We start from the raw sequence: 21593 nt of genomic DNA on the forward strand, positions 1-21593 counted from the left end.
TGGAGGTATGCTAATCTCCCATGTTATAGTAATGATGAGAGGTTAGCATGTATTGGAGGAATGCTAACCTCCCCTGTTAAATCAAATCAAATCAAATTTTATTTGTCACATACACGTGGTTAGCAGATGTTAATGCGAGTGTAGCGAAATGCTTGTGCTTCTAGTTCCGACAATGCAGTAATAACCAACAAGTAATCTAACTAACAATTCCTAAACTACTGTCTTATACACAGTGTAAGGGGATAAAGAATATGTACATAAAGATATGAATGAGTGATGGTGCAGAGCAGCATAGGCAAGATACAGTAGATGGTATCGAGTACAGTATATTTACATTTACGTCATTTAGCAGACGCTCTTATCCAGAGCGACTTACAAATTGGTGAATTCACCTTCTGACATCCAGTGGAACAGCCACTTTACAATAGTGCATCTAAATCATTTAAGGGGGGGGAGAAGGATTACTTTTTCCTATCCTAGGTATTCCTTGAAGAGGTGGGGTTTCAGGTGTCTCCGGAAGGTGGTGATTGACTCCGCTGTCCTGGCGTCGTGAGGGAGTTTGTTCCACCATTGGGGGGCCAGAGCAGCGAACAGTTTTGACTGGGCTGAGCGGGAACTGTACTTCCTCAGTGGTAGGGAGGCGAGCAGGCCAGAGGTGGATGAACGCAGTGCCCTTGTTTGGGTGTAGGGCCTGATCAGAGCCTGGAGGTACTGCGGTGCCGTTCCCCTCACAGCTCCGTAGGCAAGCACCATGGTCTTGTAGCGGATGCGAGCTTCAACTGGAAGCCAGTGGAGAGAGCGGAGGAGCGGGGTGACGTGAGAGAACTTGGGAAGGTTGAACACCAGACGGGCTGCGGCGTTCTGGATGAGTTGTAGGGGTTTAATGGCACAGGCAGGGAGCCCAGCCAACAGCGAGTTGCAGTAATCCAGACGGTAGATGACAAGTGCCTGGATTAGGACCTGCGCCGCTTCCTGTGTGAGGCAGGGTCGTACTCTGCGGATGTTGTAGAGCATGAACCTACAGGAACTGGCCACCGCCTTGATGTTAGTTGAGAACGACAGGGTGTTGTCCAGGATCACGCCAAGGTTCTTAGCGCTCTGGGAGGAGGACACAATGGAGTTGTCAACTGTGATGGCGAGATCATGGAACGGGCAGTCCTTCCCCGGGAGGAAGAGCAGCTCCGTCTTGCCGAGGTTCAGCTTGAGGTGGTGATCCGTCATCCACACTGATATGTCTGCCAGACATGCAGAGATGCGATTCGCCACCTGGTCATCAGAAGGGGGAAAGGAGAAGATTAATTGTGTGTCGTCTGCATAGCAATGATAGGAGAGACCATGTGAGGTTATGACAGAGCCAAGTGACTTGGTGTATAGCGAGAATAGGAGAGGGCCTAGAACAGAGCCCTGGGGGACACCAGTGGTGAGAGCGCGTGGCGAGGAGACAGATTCTCGCCACGCCACCTGGTAGGAGCGACCTGTCAGGTAGGACGCAATCCAAGCGTGGGCCGCACCGGAGATGCCCAACTCGGAGAGGGTGGAGAGGAGGATCTGATGGTTCACAGTGTCGAAAGCAGCCGATAGGTCTAGAAGGATGAGAGCAGAGGAGAGAGAGTTAGCTTTAGCAGTGCGGAGCGCCTCCGTGATACAGAGAAGAGCAGTCTCAGTTGAATGACTAGTCTTGAAACCTGACTGATTTGGATCAAGAAGGTCATTCTGAGAGAGATAGCGGGAGAGCTGGCCAAGGACGGCACGTTCAAGAGTTTTGGAGAGAAAAGAAAGAAGGGATACTGGTCTGTAGTTGTTGACATCGGAGGGATCGAGTGTAGGTTTTTTCAGAAGGGGTGCAACTCTCGCTCTCTTGAAGACGGAAGGGACGTAGCCAGCGGTCAGGGATGAGTTGATGAGCGAGGTGAGGTAAGGGAGAAGGTCTCCGGAAATGGTCTGGAGAAGAGAGGAGGGGATAGGGTCAAGCGGGCAGGTTGTTGGGCGGCCGGCCGTCACAAGAAGCGAGATTTCATCTGGAGAGAGAGGGGAGAAAGAGGTCAGAGCACAGGGTAGGGCAGTGTGATCAGAACCAGCGGTGTCGTTTGACTTAGCAAACGAGGATCGGATGTCGTCGACCTTCTTTTCAAAATGGTTGACGAAGTCATCTGCAGAGAGGGAGGGGGGGGAGGAGGATTCAGGAGGGAGGAGAAGGTGGCAAAGAGCTTCCTAGGGTTAGAGGCAGATGCTTGGAATTTAGAGTGGAAGAAAGTGGCTTTAGCAGCAGAGACAGAGGAGGAAAATATAGAGAGGAGGGAGTGAAAGGATGCCAGGTCCGCAGGAGGCGAGTTTTCCTCCATTTCCGCTCGGCTGCCCGGAGCACTGTTCTGTGAGCTCGCAATGAGTCGTCGAGCCACGGAGCGGGAGGGGAGGACCGAGCCGGCCTGGAGGATAGGGGACATAGAGAGTCAAAGGATGCAGAAAGGGAAGAGAGGAGGGTTGAGGAGGCAGAATCAGGAGATAGGTTGGAGAAGGTATGAGCAGAGGGAAGAGATGATAGGATGGAAGAGGAGAGAGTAGCGGGGGAGAGAGAGCGAAGGTTGGGACGGCGCGATACCATCCGAGTAGGGGCAGTGTGGGAAGTGTTGGATGAGAGCGAGAGGGAAAAGGATACAAGGTAGTGGTCGGAGACTTGGAGGGGAGTTGCAATGAGGTTAGTGGAAGAACAGCATCTAGTAAAGATGAGGTCGAGCGTATTGCCTGCCTTGTGAGTAGGGGGGGAAGGTGAGGTCAAAAGAGGAGAGGAGTGGAAAGAAGGAGGCAGAGAGGAATGAGTCAAAGGTAGACGTGGGGAGGTTAAAGTCGCCCAGGACTGTGAGAGGTGAGCCGTCCTCAGGAAAGGAGCTTATCAAGGCATCAAGCTCATTGATGAACTCTCCGAGGGAACCTGGAGGGCGATAAATAATAAGGATGTTAAGCTTGAAAGGGCTGGTAACTGTGACAGCATGGAATTCAAAGGAGGCGATAGACAGATGGGTAAGGGGAGAGAGAATGACCACTTGGGAGAGATGAGGATCCCGGTGCCACCACCCCGCTGACCAGAAGCTCTCGGGGTGTGCGAGAACACGTGGGCGGACGAAGAGAGAGTAGTAGGAGTAGCAGTGTTGTCTGTGGTGATCCATGTTTCCGTCAGTGCCAAGAAGTCGAGGGACTGGAGGGAGGCATAGGCTGAGATGAACTCTGCCTTGTTGGCCGCAGATCGGCAGTTCCAGAGGCTAGCGGAGACCTGGAACTCCACGTGGGTCGTGCGCGCTGGGACCACCAGATTAGGGTGGCCGCGGCCACGCGGTGTGGAGCGTTTGTATGGTCTGTGCAGAGAGGAGAGAACAGGGATAGATAGACACATAGTTGACAGGCTACAGAAGAGGCTACGCTAATGCAAAGGAGATTGGAATGACAAGTGGACTACACTTATCGAATGTTCAGAACGTTAAGCTTACGTAGCAAGAATCTTATTGACTAAAATGATTGAAATGATACAGTACTGCTGGAGTAGGCTAGCTGGCAGTGGCTACGTTGTTGACACTACACTAATCAAGTCGTTCCGTCGAGTGTAATAGTTTCTACAGTGCTGCTATTCGGGGGCTAGCTGGCTAGCTAGCAGTGTTGATTACGTAACGTTACGTTAAAAGAACGACAATAGCTGGCTAGCTAACCTAGAAAATGGCTCCAGACTACACAATTATCTTAGATACAAAGTACGGCTATGTAGCTAGCTTGCTACGATCAAACAAATCAAACCGTTGTACTGTAATGAAGTGAAATGAAAATGTGATACTACCTGTGGAGCGAGGCGGAATGTTGACCGGGTTGTTGAAGTTCAATTCGGTAGACGTTGGCTAGCTGTTGGCTAGCTAGCTAGCAGTAGCTCCTACGTTAAGGACGACAAATAGCTGGCTAGCTAACCTCGGTAAATTAAGATAATCACTCTAAGTCTACACACTCTAAACTACACAATTATCTTGGATACGAAGACAGCAAAGACAACTATGTAGCTAGCTAACACTACACTAATCGAGTCGTTCAGTTGAGTGTAATAGTTTCTACAGTGCTAGTAGACGGTGGACGATAGCTAGCTGCTGGGCAGATAGCAGTGTAGACTACGTTAGGACGACGAAATACGATAATTACGCAATTATCTTTGATACAAAGACGGCTATGTAGCTAGCTAAGAAGAAATTGCTAAGATTAGACAAATCAAACCGTTGTACTATAATGAAATGTAATGAAAATTTAATGAAAAGTTATACTACCTGCGGACCGAAGTGTAGATGCGACCGCTCGCTCCAACCCAGAACCAGATGAGTATGTAAACAAAGTGGCATAGTTAACCTCCCCTGTTATTGTAATGATGAGAGGTTAGCATGTCTTGGAGGTATGCTAGCCTCCCTTGTTATAGTAATGATGAGAGGTTAGCATGTCTTGGAGGTATGCTAACCTCCCCTGTTATAGTAATGATGAGAGGTTAGCATGTCTTGGAGGTATGCTAACCTCCCCTGTTATTGTAATGGTGAGAGGTTAGCATGTCTTGGAGGTATGCTAACCTCCCCTGTTATAGTAATGGTGAGAGGTTAGCATGTCTTGGAGGTATGCTAACCTCCCCTGTCATAGTAATGGTGAGAGGTTAGCATGTCTTGGAGGTATGCTAACCTCCCCTGTTATAGTAATGGTGAGAGGTTAGCATGTCTTGGAGGTATGCTAACCTCCCCTGTTATAGTAATGGTGAGAGGTTAGCATGTCTTGGAGGTATGCTAACCTCCCCTGTTATAGTAATGGTGAGAGGTTAGCATGTCTTGGAGGTATGACATTTGTGCATCTGTAACTTTCTCACTCATTATTTTTCACGATTCATTCAGGATTATATGAAATCATGTTAACATTCAGATTAATGAAGTGTTTAGAAACATATTCTATTCTTCTTTACAATATATATATATATTTTTTAAATACATGATTTACTATTAATTTCTATTGGGCAACCAAATAATCTGAAACACAACCAAAACAAACAGCCAATACAGCCAACAATAGTGACAAACAACAGGGCCTTGTACAATAACACCCAGGCCAGGACAACACCCGGGCAACAACAAGGTCCAATCACGAGATGAGCTAGCGAGCAACACAGACTGGTTACCGGACAGGAGATGACCTTCGTCTCTCTGAGAAGCTAGAGTCTTTCACGATCACCTGATGAACTATTTCTGACCCGTGAGACTAATGGAACCCTGGGCTCCCTTAGGTGGTCCTGCCATTGGTCGACCAGTACTTCAAGAATCACCGCCTCTACTTCCTGTCCACGGCCATCCGACCAATCAGCAGCGGGGGCCACGCCTCCAATAAGGAGAAGGAGATGGTGACAAGGTGAGAGATTATACATAGATTTGCATGTCCAATACGTTGCTTCAGTCTCTGTAGTACAATATTAATACATGGAATGTGATTGGTGCTGTGGGATTGTTTAACATACTCTTTGAAGAGGTCGGGTTTCAGATGTTTTCAGAAGATGGGCAGGGGACTCTGTTGTCTTAGTTTTAGGGGGAAGCTAGTTCCCCCTTTGGGGGTGCCAGGAGCACAGTGTTGTTGTGAAACCCTGGACTGTAGCTCTAGTCTTGACACAGTGTTGTTTTGAAACCCTGGACTGAAGCTCTAGTCTTGACACCATGTTGTTTTGAAACCCTGAACTGTAGCTCTAGTCTTGACACAGTGTTGTTTTGAAACCCTGGACTGTAGCTCTAGTCTTGACACAGTGTTGTTTTGAAACCCTGGACTGTAGCTCTAGTCTTGACACAGTGTTGTTTTGAAACCCTGGACTGTAGCTCTAGTCTTGACACAGTGTTGTTTTGAAACCCTGGACTGTAGCTCTAGTCTTGACACAGTGTTGTTTTGAAACCCTGGACTGTAGCTCTAGTCTTGACACAGTGTTGTTTTGAAACCCTGGACTGAAGCTCTAGTCTTGACACAGTGTTGTTTTGAAACCCTGGACTGTAGCTCTAGTCCTGACACAGTGTTGTTTTGAAACCCTGGACTGTAGCTCTAGTCTTGACACAGTGTTGTTCTGAAACCCTGGACTGTAGCTCTAGTCTTGACACAGTGTTGTTTTGAAACCCTGGACTGTAGCTCTAGTCTTGACACAGTGTTGTTTTGAAACCCTGGACTGTAGCTCTAGTCTTGACACAGTGTTGTTTTGAAACCCTGGACTGTAGCTCTAGTCCTGACACAGTGTTGTTTTGAAACCCTGGACTGTAGCTCTAGTCCTGACACAGTGTTGTTTTGAAACCCTGGACTGTAGCTCTCTGGACTGTAGCTCTAGTCTTGACACAGTGTTGTTTTGAAACCCTGGACTGTAGCTCTAGTCTTGACACAGTGTTGTTTTGAAACCCTGGACTGTAGCTCTAGTCCTGACACAGTGTTGTTTTGAAACCCTGGACTGTAGTAGCTCTAGTCTTGACACAGTGTTGTTTTGAAACCCTGGACTGTAGCTCTAGTCTTGACACAGTGTTGTTCTGAAACCCTGGACTGTAGCTCTGTAGATGTGTAAATCTGAGTGATTCAGACATCACTCGCTCTTATAAAGCAGACTATTCTTCTTCGTCTTCAAGTTGCGTCACTTGATTATCTCTGTCTTTGTTTCCCCTCTTTCCTCTTCCGTTGTCTTCATCTTCTCTTCAGTCTGTTCTGCAAACTGGGCCTTCTTGTCAGACATAGGATATCGTTGTTTGGTAAGAAGGATGTGAAGAGTGTGCTTCTAAGGATAGTGTGGACATTTGGAATGTGTCCCAAATGACTCCCTATTTCCCTATGTAGTGCACTACTTTGACCAAATCCATATTCCCTATGTAGTGCACTACTTTTGACCAGAACCCTATTTCCTATGTAGTGCACTACGTTTGACCAAATCCATAAACCCTATGTAGTGCACTACTTTTGATCAGAGCCCTATTCCCTATGTAGTGCACTACTTTTGACCAAATCCCTATTCCCTTTGTAGTGCACTACTTTTGACCAGATCCCTATGCACTATAAAGGGTGCCATTTGGGACACATACTATAGTTTAATGCTGTGTCTAATACCCCTGTCTCCATCCCCAACCCCTGTTCCCAGCTCCTACACCTGGTCCCAGCTCCTACCCCTGGTCCCAGCTCCTACCCCTGGTCCCAGCTCCAACCCCTGGTCCCAGCTCCTACCCCTGGTCCCAGCTCCTACCCCTGGTCCCAGCTCCTAGCTCTGGTCCCCAGCTCCTACCCCTGGTCCCAGCTCCAACCCCTGGTCCCAGCTCCTACCCCTGGTCCCCAGCTCCTACCCCTGGTCCCAGCTCCTACCCCTGGTCCCAGCTCCTACCCCTGGTCCCAGCTCCTACCCCTGGTCCCAGCTCCTACCCCTGGCCCCAGCTCCTACCCCTGGCCCCAGCTCCTACCCCTGGTTCCAGCTCCTACCCCTGGTCCCAGCTCCTACCCCTGGTCCCAGCTCCTACCCCTGGCCCCAGCTCCTACCCCTGGCCCCAGCTCCTACCCCTGGTTCCAGCTCTTACCCCTGGTCCCAGCTCATACCCCTGGTCCCAGCTCCTACCCCTGGTCCCAGCTCCTACCCCTGGTCCCAGCTCCTACCCCTGGTCCCAGTTCCTACCCCTGGTCCCAGCTCCTACCCCTGGTCCCAGCTCCTACCCCTGGCCCCAGCTCCTACCCCTGGTCCCAGTTCCTACCCCTGGTCCCAGCTCCTACCCCTGGCCCCAGCTCCTACCCCTGGTCCCCAGCTCCTACCCCTGGCCCCAGCTCCTACCCCTGGTCCCAGTTCCTACCCCTGGTCCCAGCTCCTACCCCTGGCCCCAGCTCCTACCCCTGGTCCCAGCTCCTACCCCTGGTCCCAGCTCCTACCCCTGGTCCCAGCTCCTACCCCTGGTCCCAGCTCCTACCCCTGGTCCCAGCTCCTACCCCTGGTCCTAGCTCCTACCCCTGGTCCCAGCTCCTACCCCTGGTCCCCAGCTCCTACCCCTGGTCCCAGCTCCTACCCCTGGTCCCAGCTCCTACCCCTGGTCCCAGCTCCTACCCCTGGTCCCAGCTCCTACCCCTGGTCCCAGCTCCTACCCCTGGTCCCAGCTCCTACCCCTGGTCCTAGCTCCTACCCCTGGTCCCAGCTCCTACCCCTGGTCCCAGCTCCTACCCCTGGTCCCAGCTCCTACCCCTGGTCCCAGCTCCTACCCCTGGTCCCAGCTCCTACCCCTGGCCCCAGCTCCTACCCCTGGCCCCAGCTCCTACCCCTGGTCCCAGCTCCTCCCCCTGGTCCCAGCTCCTACCCCTGGTCCCAGCTCCTCCCCCTGGTCCCAGCTCCTCCCCCTGGCCCCAGCTCCTCCCTATAGGTACTTAAAATAATGCAGATGCCTGTGAAGCATGCAAACGTTCTAAGCCGATGAGACATAATACTCTATGCATGGAGTAAAGTGTAGTTCCTGTGCTGTTTGTCACATTTGAAAGCCGGGTTTGAAAAGCCCTGCCTTAGGTTTAGGATACTGGTGTTTTATATTGGAAGTCCATCTAAACCGACATGAGTGTGGTCTTCAGTAGTATCAGTACACTGGACTCTGTGGTTCTGTATCCATGCATGCCTCAGCTCTACACTGGACTCTGTGGTTCTGTCTCCATGCATGTCTCAGCTCTACACTGGACTCTGTGGTTCTGTCTCCATGCATGTCTCAGCTCTACACTGGACTCTGTGGTTCTGTCTCCATGCATGTCTCAGCTTGTCTATATGCTGTGGTTCCGTATCCATGCTTGTCTCAGCTCGTCTATATGCTGTGGTTCTGTCTCCATGCTTGTCTCAGCTCGTCTATATGCTGTGGTTCTGTCTCCATGCTTGTCTCAGCTCGTCTATATGCTGTGGTTCCGTATCCATGCTTGTCTCAGCTCGTCTATATGCTGTGGTTCTGTCTCCATGCTTGTCTCAGCTCGTCTATATGCTGTGGTTCCGTATCCATGCTTGTCTCAGCTCGTCTATATGCTGTGATTCTGTATCCTTGCTTGTCTCAGCTCGTCTATATGCTGTGGTTCCGTATCCATGCTTGTCTCAGCTCGTCTATATGCTGTGGTTCCGTATCCATGCTTGTCTCAGCTCGTCTATATGCTGTGATTCTGTCTCCTTGCTTGTCTCAGCTCGTCTATATGCTGTGGTTCCGTATCCATGCTTGTCTCAGCTCGTCTATATGCTTTGGTTCTGTCTCCATGCTTGTCTCAGCTCATCTATATGCTGTGGTTCCGTATCCATGCTTGTCTCAGCTCGTCTATATGCTGTGGTTCTGTCTCCATGCTTGTCTCAGCTCGTCTATATGCTGTGGTTCTGTCTCCATGCTTGTCTCAGCTCATCTATATGCTGTGGTTCTGTCTCCATGCTTGTCTCAGCTTGTCTATATGTTGTGTTGCTACAGGACGACTCATGCTGTAACACTGCCTCATGTCTCCACACAGGAAGCCATGCTACCTCCATAGTCAACTGTCTTCACATACTGGGCCAGACACTGGACGCCAGGTGAGTGACCACATTAACCCTATTCATATGGAAGTCATATTGAGTGTGTTTGGATCCCCATTAGCTGATGCGGTAAAAGTTGTTTTTCTCAACATGTTAGTTTCACCATTACCCACTAGGTTTAGAATCCAGCCATCTCTCAACATGTAGTTTCACCATTACCCTCTGGGTTTAGAATCCAGCCCCGATACTGTGAGAATCCAGCCATCTCTCAACATGTAGTTTCACCATTACCATCTGGGTTTAGAATCCAGCCCCGATACTGTGAGAATCCAGCCATCTCTCAACATGTTAGTTTCACCATTACCCTCTGGGTTTAGAATCCAGCCCCGATACTGTGAGAATCCAGCCATCTATCAACATGTAGTTTCACCATTACCCTCTCGATATAGAATCCAGCCCCGATACTGTGAGAATCCAGCCATCTCTCAACATGTTAGTTTCACCATTACCCTCTGGATTTAGAATCCAGCCCCGCTACTGTGAGAATCCAGCCATATCTCAACATGTTAGTTTCACCATTACCCTCTCGATTTAGAATCCAGCCATCTCTCATCATGTAGTTTCACCATTACCCACTAGATTTACAATCCAGCCATCTCTCAACATGTTGTTTCACCATTACCCTCTGGGTTTAGAATTCAGCCCCGATACTGTGAGAATCCAGCCATCTCTCAACATGTTAGTTTCACCATTACCCACTGGGTTTAGAATTCAGCCCCGATACTGTGAGAATCCAGCCATCTCTCAACATGTAGTTTCACCATTACCCACTAGATTTACAATCCAGCCATCTCTCAACATGTTGTTTCACCATTACCCTCTGGGTTTAGAATTCAGCCCCGATACTGTGAGAATCCAGCCATCTCTCAACATGTTAGTTTCACCATTACCCACTGGGTTTAGAATTCAGCCCCGATACTGTGAGAATCCAGCCATCTCTCAACATGTAGTTTCACCATTACCCACTAGATTTACAATCCAGGCATCTCTCAACATGTTGTTTCACCATTACCCTCTGGGTTTAGAATTCAGCCCCGATACTGTGAGAATCCAGCCATCTCTCAACATGTTAGTTTCACCATTACCCACTGGGTTTAGAATTCAGCCCGATACTGTGAGAATCCAGCCATCTCTCAACATGTAGTTTCACCATTACCCTCTGGATTTAGAATCCAGCCATCTCTCAACATGTAGTTTCACCATTACCCACTGGATTTAGAATCCAGCCATCTCTCAACATGTAGTTTCACCATTACCCACTGGATTTAGAATCCAGCCATCTCTCAACATGTTAGTTTCACCATTACCCTCTGGATTTAGAATCCAGCCCGATACTGTGAGAATCCAGCCATCTCTCAACATGTTAGTTTCACCATTACCCTCTGGATTTAGAATCCAGCCATCTCTCAACATGTAGTTTCACCATTACCCTCTCGATTTAGAATCCAGCCCCGATATTGTGAGAATCCAGCCATCTCTCAACATGTTAGTTTCACCATTACCCACTGGACTTACAATCCAGCCATCTCTCAACATGTTTGTTTCACTATTACCCTCTGGATTTAGAATCCAGCCCCGATACTGTTAGAATCCAGCCATCTCTCAACATGTTGTTTCACCATTACCCACTGGACTTAGAATCCAGCCATCTCTCAACATGTAGTTTCACCATTACCCACTGGATTTAGAATCCAGCCATCTCTCAACATGTAGTTTCACCATTACCCTCTGGATTTAGAATCCAGCCATCTCTCAACATGTTAGTTTCACCATTACCCTCTGGATTTAGAATCCAGCCCCGCTACTGTGAGAATCCAGCCATCTCTCAACATGTTAGTTTCACCATTACCCACTAGATTTACAATCCAGCCATCTCTCAACATGTTGTTTCACCATTACCCTCTGGGTTTAGAATTCAACCCCGATACTGTGAGAATCCAGCCATCTCTCAACATGCTAGTTTCACCATTACCCACTGGGTTTAGAATTCAGCCCCGATACTGTGAGAATCCAGCCATCTCTCAACATGTAGTTTCACCATTACCCTCTGGATTTAGAATCCAGCCATCTCTCAACATGTAGTTTCACCATTACCCACTGGATTTAGAATCCAGCCATCTCTCAACATGTTAGTTTCACCATTACCCACTGGATTTAGAATCCAGCCATCTCTCAACATGTTGTTTCACCATTACCCTCTGGATTTAGAATCCAGCCCGATACTGTGAGAATCCAGCCATCTCTCAACATGTTAGTTTCACCATTACCCTCTGGATTTAGAATCCAGCCATCTCTCAGCATGTTGTTTCACCATTACCCTCTGGATTTAGAATCCAGCCCGATACTGTGAGAATCCAGCCATCTCTCAACATGTTAGTTTCACCATTACCCTCTGGATTTAGAATCCAGCCATCTCTCAACATGTAGTTTCACCATTACCCTCTCGATTTAGAATCCAGCCCCGATATTGTGAGAATCCAGCCATCTCTCAACATGTTAGTTTCACCATTACCCACTGGATCTCTCAACATGTTTGTTTCACTATTACCCTCTGGATTTAGAATCCAGCCCCGATACTGTTAGAATCCAGCCATCTCTCAACATGTTGTTTCACCATTACCCACTGGACTTAGAATCCAGCCATCTCTCAACATGTAGTTTCACCATTACCCACTGGATTTAGAATCCAGCCATCTCTCAACATGTAGTTTCACCATTACCCACTGGATTTAGAATCCAGCCATCTCTCAACATGTAGTTTCACCATTACCCACTGGATTTAGAATCCAGCCATCTCTCAACATGTTAGTTTCACCATTACCCACTGGGTTTAGAATCCAGCCATCTCTCAACATGTAGTTTCACCATTACCCTCTGGATTTAGAATCCAGCCATCTCTCAACATGTAGTTTCACCATTACCCACTGGATTTAGAATCCAGCCATCTCTCAACATGTAGTTTCACCATTACCCACTGGATTTAGAATCCAGCCATCTCTCAACATGTTAGTTTCACCATTACCCTCTGGATTTAGAATCCAGCCATCTCTCAACATGTTAGTTTCACCATTACCCTCTGGACTTAGAATCCAGCCATCTCTCAACATGTAGTTTCACCATTACCCACTGGATTTAGAATCCAGCCATCTCTCAACATGTAGTTTCACCATTACCCACTGGATTTAGAATCCAGCCATCTCTCAACATGTTAGTTTCACCATTACCCACTGGGTTTAGAATCCAGCCATCTCTCAACATGTAGTTTCACCATTACCCTCTGGATTTAGAATCCAGCCATCTCTCAACATGTAGTTTCACCATTACCCACTGGATTTAGAATCCAGCCATCTCTCAACATGTAGTTTCACCATTACCCACTGGATTTAGAATCCAGCCATCTCTCAACATGTTAGTTTCACCATTACCCTCTGGATTTAGAATCCAGCCATCTCTCAACATGTTAGTTTCACCATTACCCTCTGGACTTAGAATCCAGCCATCTCTCAACATGTAGTTTCACCATTACCCACTGGATTTAGAATCCAGCCATCTCTCAACATGTAGTTTCACCATTACCCTCTCGATTTAGAATCCAGCCCCGATACTGTGAGAATCCAGCCATCTCTCAACATGTTAGTTTCACCATTACCCACTGGGTTTAGAATTCAGCCCCGATACTGTGAGAATCCAGCCATCTCTCAACATGTAGTTTCACCATTACCCTCTGGATTTAGAATCCAGCCATCTCTCAACATGTAGTTTCACCATTACCCACTGGATTTAGAATCCAGCCATCTCTCAACATGTAGTTTCACCATTACCCACTGGATTTAGAATCCAGCCATCTCTCAACATGTTAGTTTCACCATTACCCTCTGGATTTAGAATCCAGCCCGATACTGTGAGAATCCAGCCATCTCTCAACATGTTAGTTTCACCATTACCCTCTGGATTTAGAATCCAGCCATCTCTCAACATGTAGTTTCACCATTACCCTCTCGATTTAGAATCCAGCCCCGATATTGTGAGAATCCAGCCATCTCTCAACATGTTAGTTTCACCATTACCCACTGGACTTACAATCCAGCCATCTCTCAACATGTTTGTTTCACTATTACCCTCTGGATTTAGAATCCAGCCCCGATACTGTTAGAATCCAGCCATCTCTCAACATGTTGTTTCACCATTACCCACTGGACTTAGAATCCAGCCATCTCTCAACATGTAGTTTCACCATTACCCACTGGATTTAGAATCCAGCCATCTCTCAACATGTAGTTTCACCATTACCCTCTGGATTTAGAATCCAGCCATCTCTCAACATGTTAGTTTCACCATTACCCTCTGGATTTAGAATCCAGCCCCGCTACTGTGAGAATCCAGCCATCTCTCAACATGTTAGTTTCACCATTACCCACTAGATTTACAATCCAGCCATCTCTCAACATGTTGTTTCACCATTACCCTCTGGGTTTAGAATTCAACCCCGATACTGTGAGAATCCAGCCATCTCTCAACATGCTAGTTTCACCATTACCCACTGGGTTTAGAATTCAGCCCCGATACTGTGAGAATCCAGCCATCTCTCAACATGTAGTTTCACCATTACCCTCTGGATTTAGAATCCAGCCATCTCTCAACATGTAGTTTCACCATTACCCACTGGATTTAGAATCCAGCCATCTCTCAACATGTTAGTTTCACCATTACCCACTGGATTTAGAATCCAGCCATCTCTCAACATGTTGTTTCACCATTACCCTCTGGATTTAGAATCCAGCCCGATACTGTGAGAATCCAGCCATCTCTCAACATGTTAGTTTCACCATTACCCTCTGGATTTAGAATCCAGCCATCTCTCAACATGTTGTTTCACCATTACCCTCTGGATTTAGAATCCAGCCCGATACTGTGAGAATCCAGCCATCTCTCAACATGTTAGTTTCACCATTACCCTCTGGATTTAGAATCCAGCCATCTCTCAACATGTTTGTTTCACCATTACCCTCTCGATTTAGAATCCAGCCCCGATATTGTGAGAATCCAGCCATCTCTCAACATGTTAGTTTCACCATTACCCACTGGATCTCTCAACATGTTTGTTTCACTATTACCCTCTGGATTTAGAATCCAGCCCCGATACTGTTAGAATCCAGCCATCTCTCAACATGTTGTTTCACCATTACCCACTGGACTTAGAATCCAGCCATCTCTCAACATGTAGTTTCACCATTACCCACTGGATTTAGAATCCAGCCATCTCTCAACATGTAGTTTCACCATTACCCACTGGATTTAGAATCCTGCCATCTCTCAACATGTAGTTTCACCATTACCCACTGGATTTAGAATCCAGCCATCTCTCAACATGTTAGTTTCACCATTACCCACTGGGTTTAGAATCCAGCCATCTCTCAACATGTAGTTTCACCATTACCCTCTGGATTTAGAATCCAGCCATCTCTCAACATGTAGTTTCACCATTACCCACTGGATTTAGAATCCAGCCATCTCTCAACATGTAGTTTCACCATTACCCACTGGATTTAGAATCCAGCCATCTCTCAACATGTTAGTTTCACCATTACCCTCTGGATTTAGAATCCAGCCATCTCTCAACATGTTAGTTTCACCATTACCCTCTGGACTTAGAATCCAGCCATCTCTCAACATGTAGTTTCACCATTACCCACTGGATTTAGAATCCAGCCATCTCTCAACATGTAGTTTCACCATTACCCTCTCGATTTAGAATCCAGCCCCGATACTGTGAGAATCCAGCCATCTCTCAACATGTAGAGTCACCATTACCCTCTCAATTTAGAATCCATCCCCGATACTGTGAGAATCCAGCCATCTCTCAACATGTAGTTTCACCATTACCCACTGGACTTAGAATCCAGCCATCTCTCAACATGTAGTTTCACCATTACCCACTGGACTTAGAATCCAGCCATCTCTCAACATGTTAGTTTTACCATTACCCACTGGACTTAGAATCCAGCCATCTCTCAACATGTAGTTTCACCATTACCCACTGGGTTTAGAATCCAGCCATCTCTCAACATGTAGTTTCACCATTACCCACTGAGTTTAGAATCCAGCCATCTCTCAACATGTTGTCTGCATCCCCACAACCTGTGCATTTGAGAAAGCTTGGTGTGATTGTGAGTTAATGGTTGCTTTGGTATCTCCATTCATAATAGTCTGTTCCATGAAGCAGACGATTTTATCCAGAACCACCTCGTGTGTGTGTGTGTGTGTGTATACATTTTAAGTATGGGTGGCCCCGGGATTCGAACCCACAATCCTGGCGGTACCAGCGCCGTTCTCTACCAACTGATGGTAATATAATCCGTGTCTGTTCTCCAGGACGGTGATGAAGACGGGTCTGGAGACGGTGAAGGCGGCGTTGAGGGCGTTCTTCGACAACGCAGCAGAGGACTTGGAGAAGACTCTAGAGAACCTGAAACAGGGCCAGTTCACTCACAGTCACTCCCAGCCCAAAGGAGTCACCCAGATCATTAACTACACCAGCGTAGCCCTGCTCCCTGTCCTCTCCTCCCTGTTCGAACACATCGGGCAGAACCTCTTTGGGGAAGACCTCATATGTATGCATACCAGGAGATCAATTCACATTTGGATCATTTGTTTTTTACCTGAACAAAACCTGATATAGGGGCAATTCCATCAAAGCCTGATGAGAGCTTGTAGCACCACCTATTGGCCAATGATGAAACTGCACTTAGCTGTTGCTCAAACATGAGACAAGCCCTCATTAGTCATTGTTAATTAAATAGGCCATCCCTGTATCTCACACAAGACCAGTCCTCCTTAGTCATTGTTAATTAAATAGGCCATCCCTGTATCTCACACAAGACCAGCCCTCATTAGTCATTGTTAATTAAAAAGGCCATCCCTGTATCTCACACAAGACCAGTCCTCATTAGTCATTGTTAATTAAAAAGGCCATCCCTGTATCTCACACAAGACCAGTCCTCATTAGTCATTGTTAATTAAAAAGGCCATCCCTGTATCTAACACAAGACCAGCCCTCATTAGTCATTGTTAATTAAAAAGGCCATCCCTGTATCTCACACAAGACCAGCCCTCATTAGTCATTGTTAATTAGAAAGACCATCCCTGTATCTCACACGAGACCAGCCCTCATTAGTCATTTTTAATTAAAAAGGCCATCCCTGTATCTCACACAAGACCAGTCCTCATTAGTCATTGTTAATTAAAAAGGCCATCCCTGTATCTCACACAAGACCAGCCCTCATTAGTCATTGTTAATTAAAAAGGCCATCCCTGTATCTTACACAAGACCAGTCCTCATTAGTCATTGTTAATTAAAAAGGCCATCCCTGTATCTCACACGAGACCAGTCCTCATTAGTCATTGTTAATTAAAAAGACCATCCCTGTATCTCACACAAGACCAGCCCTCATTAGTCATTGTTAATTAAAAAGGCCATCCCTGTATCTTACACAAGACCAGTCCTCATTAGTCATTGCTAATTAAAAAGGCCATCCCTGTATCTCACACGAGACCAGTCCTCATTAGTCATTGTTAATTAAAAAGACCATCCCTGTATCTCACACGAGACCAGTCCTCATTAGTCATTGTTAATTAAATAGGCTTCATGTATATCTGGCTTAAAGTACCAATAAATAAGCCAAGGACTGTTTGACCCCTAATGTCTTATTGTAGTCCAACTACACCGTCCTGTAAAGGTCATACTGTAGGTCCTCTGTGTAAGGAGACTTCCCTTGTTGTCTTCACAGTGGATGATGTCCAGGTGGCCTGTTATAGGATCCTCAACAGCCTGTACAGTCTCGGTACCAACAACAGCATCTACGTAGAAAGGTAACGTCAAAATGAAGTGCAATGTGAACACGATGATTAATTAAGAGGAAGTCAATCACACAGTCAACTCGAGGTCATTTAGTAATAAGTTCACCATTTTGCGATTCTCACTGTTAAACATTGTGACAGTGTTCAACATAATGCTATTTTTGTCATCAATCGATATGATCCGTTATCATTTGATCTGATCCGTTATCATTCGATCTGATCTGTTATCATCTGATCTGATCCGTTATCATTCGATCTGATCCGTTATCATTCGATCTGATCCGTTATCATCTGATCTGATCCATTATCATCTGATCTGATCCGTTATCATCTGATCTGATCCGTTATCATTCGATCTGATCCGTTATCATCTGATCTGATCCGTTATCATCTGATCTGATCCGTTATCATCTGATCTGATCCGTTATCATTCGATATGATCCGTTATCATCTGATCTGATCTGTTATCATCTGATCTGATCCGTTATCATTCGATCCGATCCGTTATCATCTGATCTGATCCGTTATCATTCGATATGATCCGTTATCATCTGATCTGATCCGTTATCATTCGATCTGATCCGTTATCATCTGATCTGTTATCATCTGATCTGATCCGTTATCATCCGATTTGATCCGTTATCATCTGATCTGATCCGTTATCATTCGATCTGATCCGTTATCATTCGATATGATCCGTTATAATCTGATCTGATCCGTTATCATCTGATCTGATCCGTTATCATCTGATCTGATCCGTTATCATTCGATCTGATCAGTCAACGGCCATTTTTTTCTAAAGTCATCTGGTATAATTTAATTTCAACCCAATAAGCAAAAAAATGTAACCGTACCAATCTTCATGTTAAACTACTTTTACAAAATGAATTCACTGTGAATATGATGATTAAGAGGACGATAGGGTGTCTTGGAACTGATCAGCTACCCAGCTGGTTGAAATGGATTAAAAATATATCATCCAACCAGTTACGCCATTCATGTCCATTACAGAAATATAATTAGGGGTTCGAGCAGAGAAGCTGGGTGAGACCCTATTGTATTTAATTAGGGGTTCGAGCAGAGAAGCTGGGTGAGACCCTATTGTATTTAATTAGGGGTTCGAGCAGAGAAGCTGGGTGAAACCCTATTGTATTTAATTAGGGGTTCGAGCAGAGAAGCTGGGTGAGACCCTATTGTATTTAATTAGGGGTTCGAGCAGAGAAGCTGGGTGAGACCCTATTGTATTTAATTAGGGGTTCGAGCAGAGAAGCTGGGTGAGACCCTATTGTATTTAATTAGGGGTTCGAGCAGAGAAGCTGGGTGAGACCCTATTGTATTTAATTAGGGGTTCAAGCAGAGAAGCTGGGTGAGACCCTATTGTATTTAATTAGGGGTTCCAGCAGAGAAGCTGGGTGAGACCCTATTGTATTTAATTAGGGGTTCGAGCAGAGAAGCTGGGTGAGACCCTATTGTATTTAATTAGGGGTTCCAGCAGAGAAGCTGGGTGAGACCCTATTGTCTTTAATTAGGGGTTCAGGCAGAGAAGCTGGGTGAGACCCTATTGTATTTAATTAAGGGTTCAGGCAGAGAAGCTGGGTGAGACCCTATTGTCTTTAATTAGGGGTTCGAGCAGAGAAGCTGGGTGAGATCCTATTGTATGTAAATAGGGGCCATGGAGCCAAACAGCCATGAAGCCAAACAGCCATGGAGCCAAACGGCCATGGAGCCAAACGGCCATGGAGCCAAACGGCCATGGAGCCAAACGGCCATGGAGCCAAACGGCCATGGAGCCAAACGGCCATGGAGCCAAACGGCCATGGAGCCAAACAGTCATGGAGCCAAACAGTCATGGAGCCTAACAGCCAAACAGTCATGGAGCCAAACGGCCATGGAGCCAAACGGCCATGGAGCCAAACGGCCATGGAGCCAAACGGCCATGGAGCCAAACGGCCATGGAGCCAAACAGTCATGGAGCCAAACAGTCATGGAGCCAAACAGCCATGGAGCCAAACAGCCATGGAGCCAAACAGCCATGGAGCCAAACAGCCATGGAGCCAAACAGCCATGGAGCCAAACAGCCTAACAGCCATGGAGCCAAACAGCCATGGAGCCAAACAGCCATGGAGCCAAACAGCCATGGAGCCAAACAGCCATGGAGCCAAACAGCCATGGAGCCAAACAGCCATGGAGCCATGGAGCCAAACATCCATGGAGCCAAACAGTCTAATAGTTATTATTTCTAACTATTTCTATTTACATCCTCAATTTCTGCAAGATGCCAAAACATTGAACATAACAGGACAGGCCAGTGGATTCCCTCTGGGGGGAGTTTTCTCTAAACCAATGCTTATGACTCATCCAGAACCAGCCATTGATCCTGCTGGATAATCTGTTGGATACAGTGTCGTAACAAAAACCTCTTTAACAACCGACAACATGAAGTAGCCAGATAAGGTTCGCGCGCTAGCTACACTGACAGCTGTCAGTGAACAACAAAATGTTAATGTTTATCAACGCCACGTGGAAATTCCCACACCCAATTGGTGAATATACAATACCAGTCAGAAGTTTGGACACACCTACTCATTCCAGGGGTTTTCTTCATATTTACTCTTTACTGGTTGAAAGAGTGCGCAAAGCTGTCATCGAAGCAAAGGGTGGCTGCTTTAAAGAATCTGAAATATATTTTGATTTGTTTAAATAAGGATCCACCCCTTTTTTTTCAATTTTCTCCTAAAATAACATACCCAAATCTAACTGCCTGTAGCTCAGAACCTAAAATAACATACCCAAATCTAACTGCCTGTAGCTCAGGACCTAAAATGACATACCCAAATCTAACTGCCTGTAGCTCAGGACCTAAAATGACACACCCAAATCTAACTGTCTGTAGCTCAGGACCTAAAATGACATACCCAAATCTAACTGCCTGTAGCTCAGGACCTAAAATGACACACCCAAATCTAACTGCCTGTAGCTCAGGACCTAAAATAACATACCCAAATCTAACTGCCTGTAGCTCAGGACCTAAAATAACATACCCAAATCTAACTGCCTGTAGCTCAGGACCTAAAATAACATACCCAAATCTAACTGCCTGTAGCTCAGGACCTAAAATAACATACCCAAATCTAACTGCCTGTAGCTCAGGACCTAAAATGACAAACCCAAATCTAACTGCCTGTAGCTCAGGACCTAAAATAACATACCCAAATCTAACTGCCTGTAGCTCAGGACCCAAATCTAACTGCCTGTAGCTCAGGACCTAAAATCTAACTGCCTGTAGCTCAGGACCCAAATCTAACTGCCTGTAGCTCAGGACCCAAATCTAACTGCCTGTAGCTCAGGACCTAAAATGACATACCCAAATCTAACTGCCTGTAGCTCAGGACCTAAAATGACACACCCAAATCTAACTGCCTGTAGCTCAGGACCTAAAATAACATACCCAAATCTAACTGCCTGTAGCTCAGGACCTAAAATAACATACCCAAATCTAACTGCCTGTAGCTCAGGACCTAAAATAACATACCCAAATCTAACTGCCTGTAGCTCAGGACCTAAAATGACAAACCCAAATCTAACTGCCTGTAGCTCAGGACCTAAAATAACATACCCAAATCTAACTGCCTGTAGCTCAGGACCTAAAATGACACACCCAAATCTAACTGCCTGTAGCTCAGGACCTAAAATAACATACCCAAATCTAACTGCCTGTAGCTCAGGACCTAAAATAACATACCCAAATCTAACTGCCTGAAGCTCAGGACCTAAAATAACATACCCAAATCTAACTGCCTGTAGCTCAGGACCCAAATCTAACTGCCTATAGCTCAGGGCCTGAAGCAAGTATATGCATATTCTTGGTACCATTTGAAAGGAAACACTTTGAAGTTTGTGGAAATGTGAAACACATTAGATCTGTGAAACACATTAGATCTGGTAAAAGATAATACAAATAAGTAAAAACAACTGTTTTTTTTGCATCATCATCATCATCTTTGAAATGCAAGAGAAAGGCCATAATGTATTTTTCCAGCACAGGTACAATTTAGATGTTGGCCACTAGATGGCAGCAGTGTATGTGCAAAGGTTTAGACTGATCCAATGAACCATTATATTTCTGTTCAAAATTTTGTATCAAGACTGCCCAAATGTGCCTAATTGGTTT

General features: G+C 46.3%; 1 pseudogene; it reads left to right on the forward strand.

The window, feature by feature from the left end:
• LOC135536472 (ryanodine receptor 2-like) overlaps positions 1-21593 on the forward strand; it is a 317124-nt pseudogene that overhangs the window by 170750 nt on the left and 124781 nt on the right.

This window comes from Oncorhynchus masou, unplaced genomic scaffold (genome assembly GCF_036934945.1).
Source record: "Oncorhynchus masou masou isolate Uvic2021 unplaced genomic scaffold, UVic_Omas_1.1 unplaced_scaffold_623, whole genome shotgun sequence".
In the NCBI taxonomy this organism is placed as follows: Eukaryota; Metazoa; Chordata; class Actinopteri; order Salmoniformes; family Salmonidae; genus Oncorhynchus; species Oncorhynchus masou.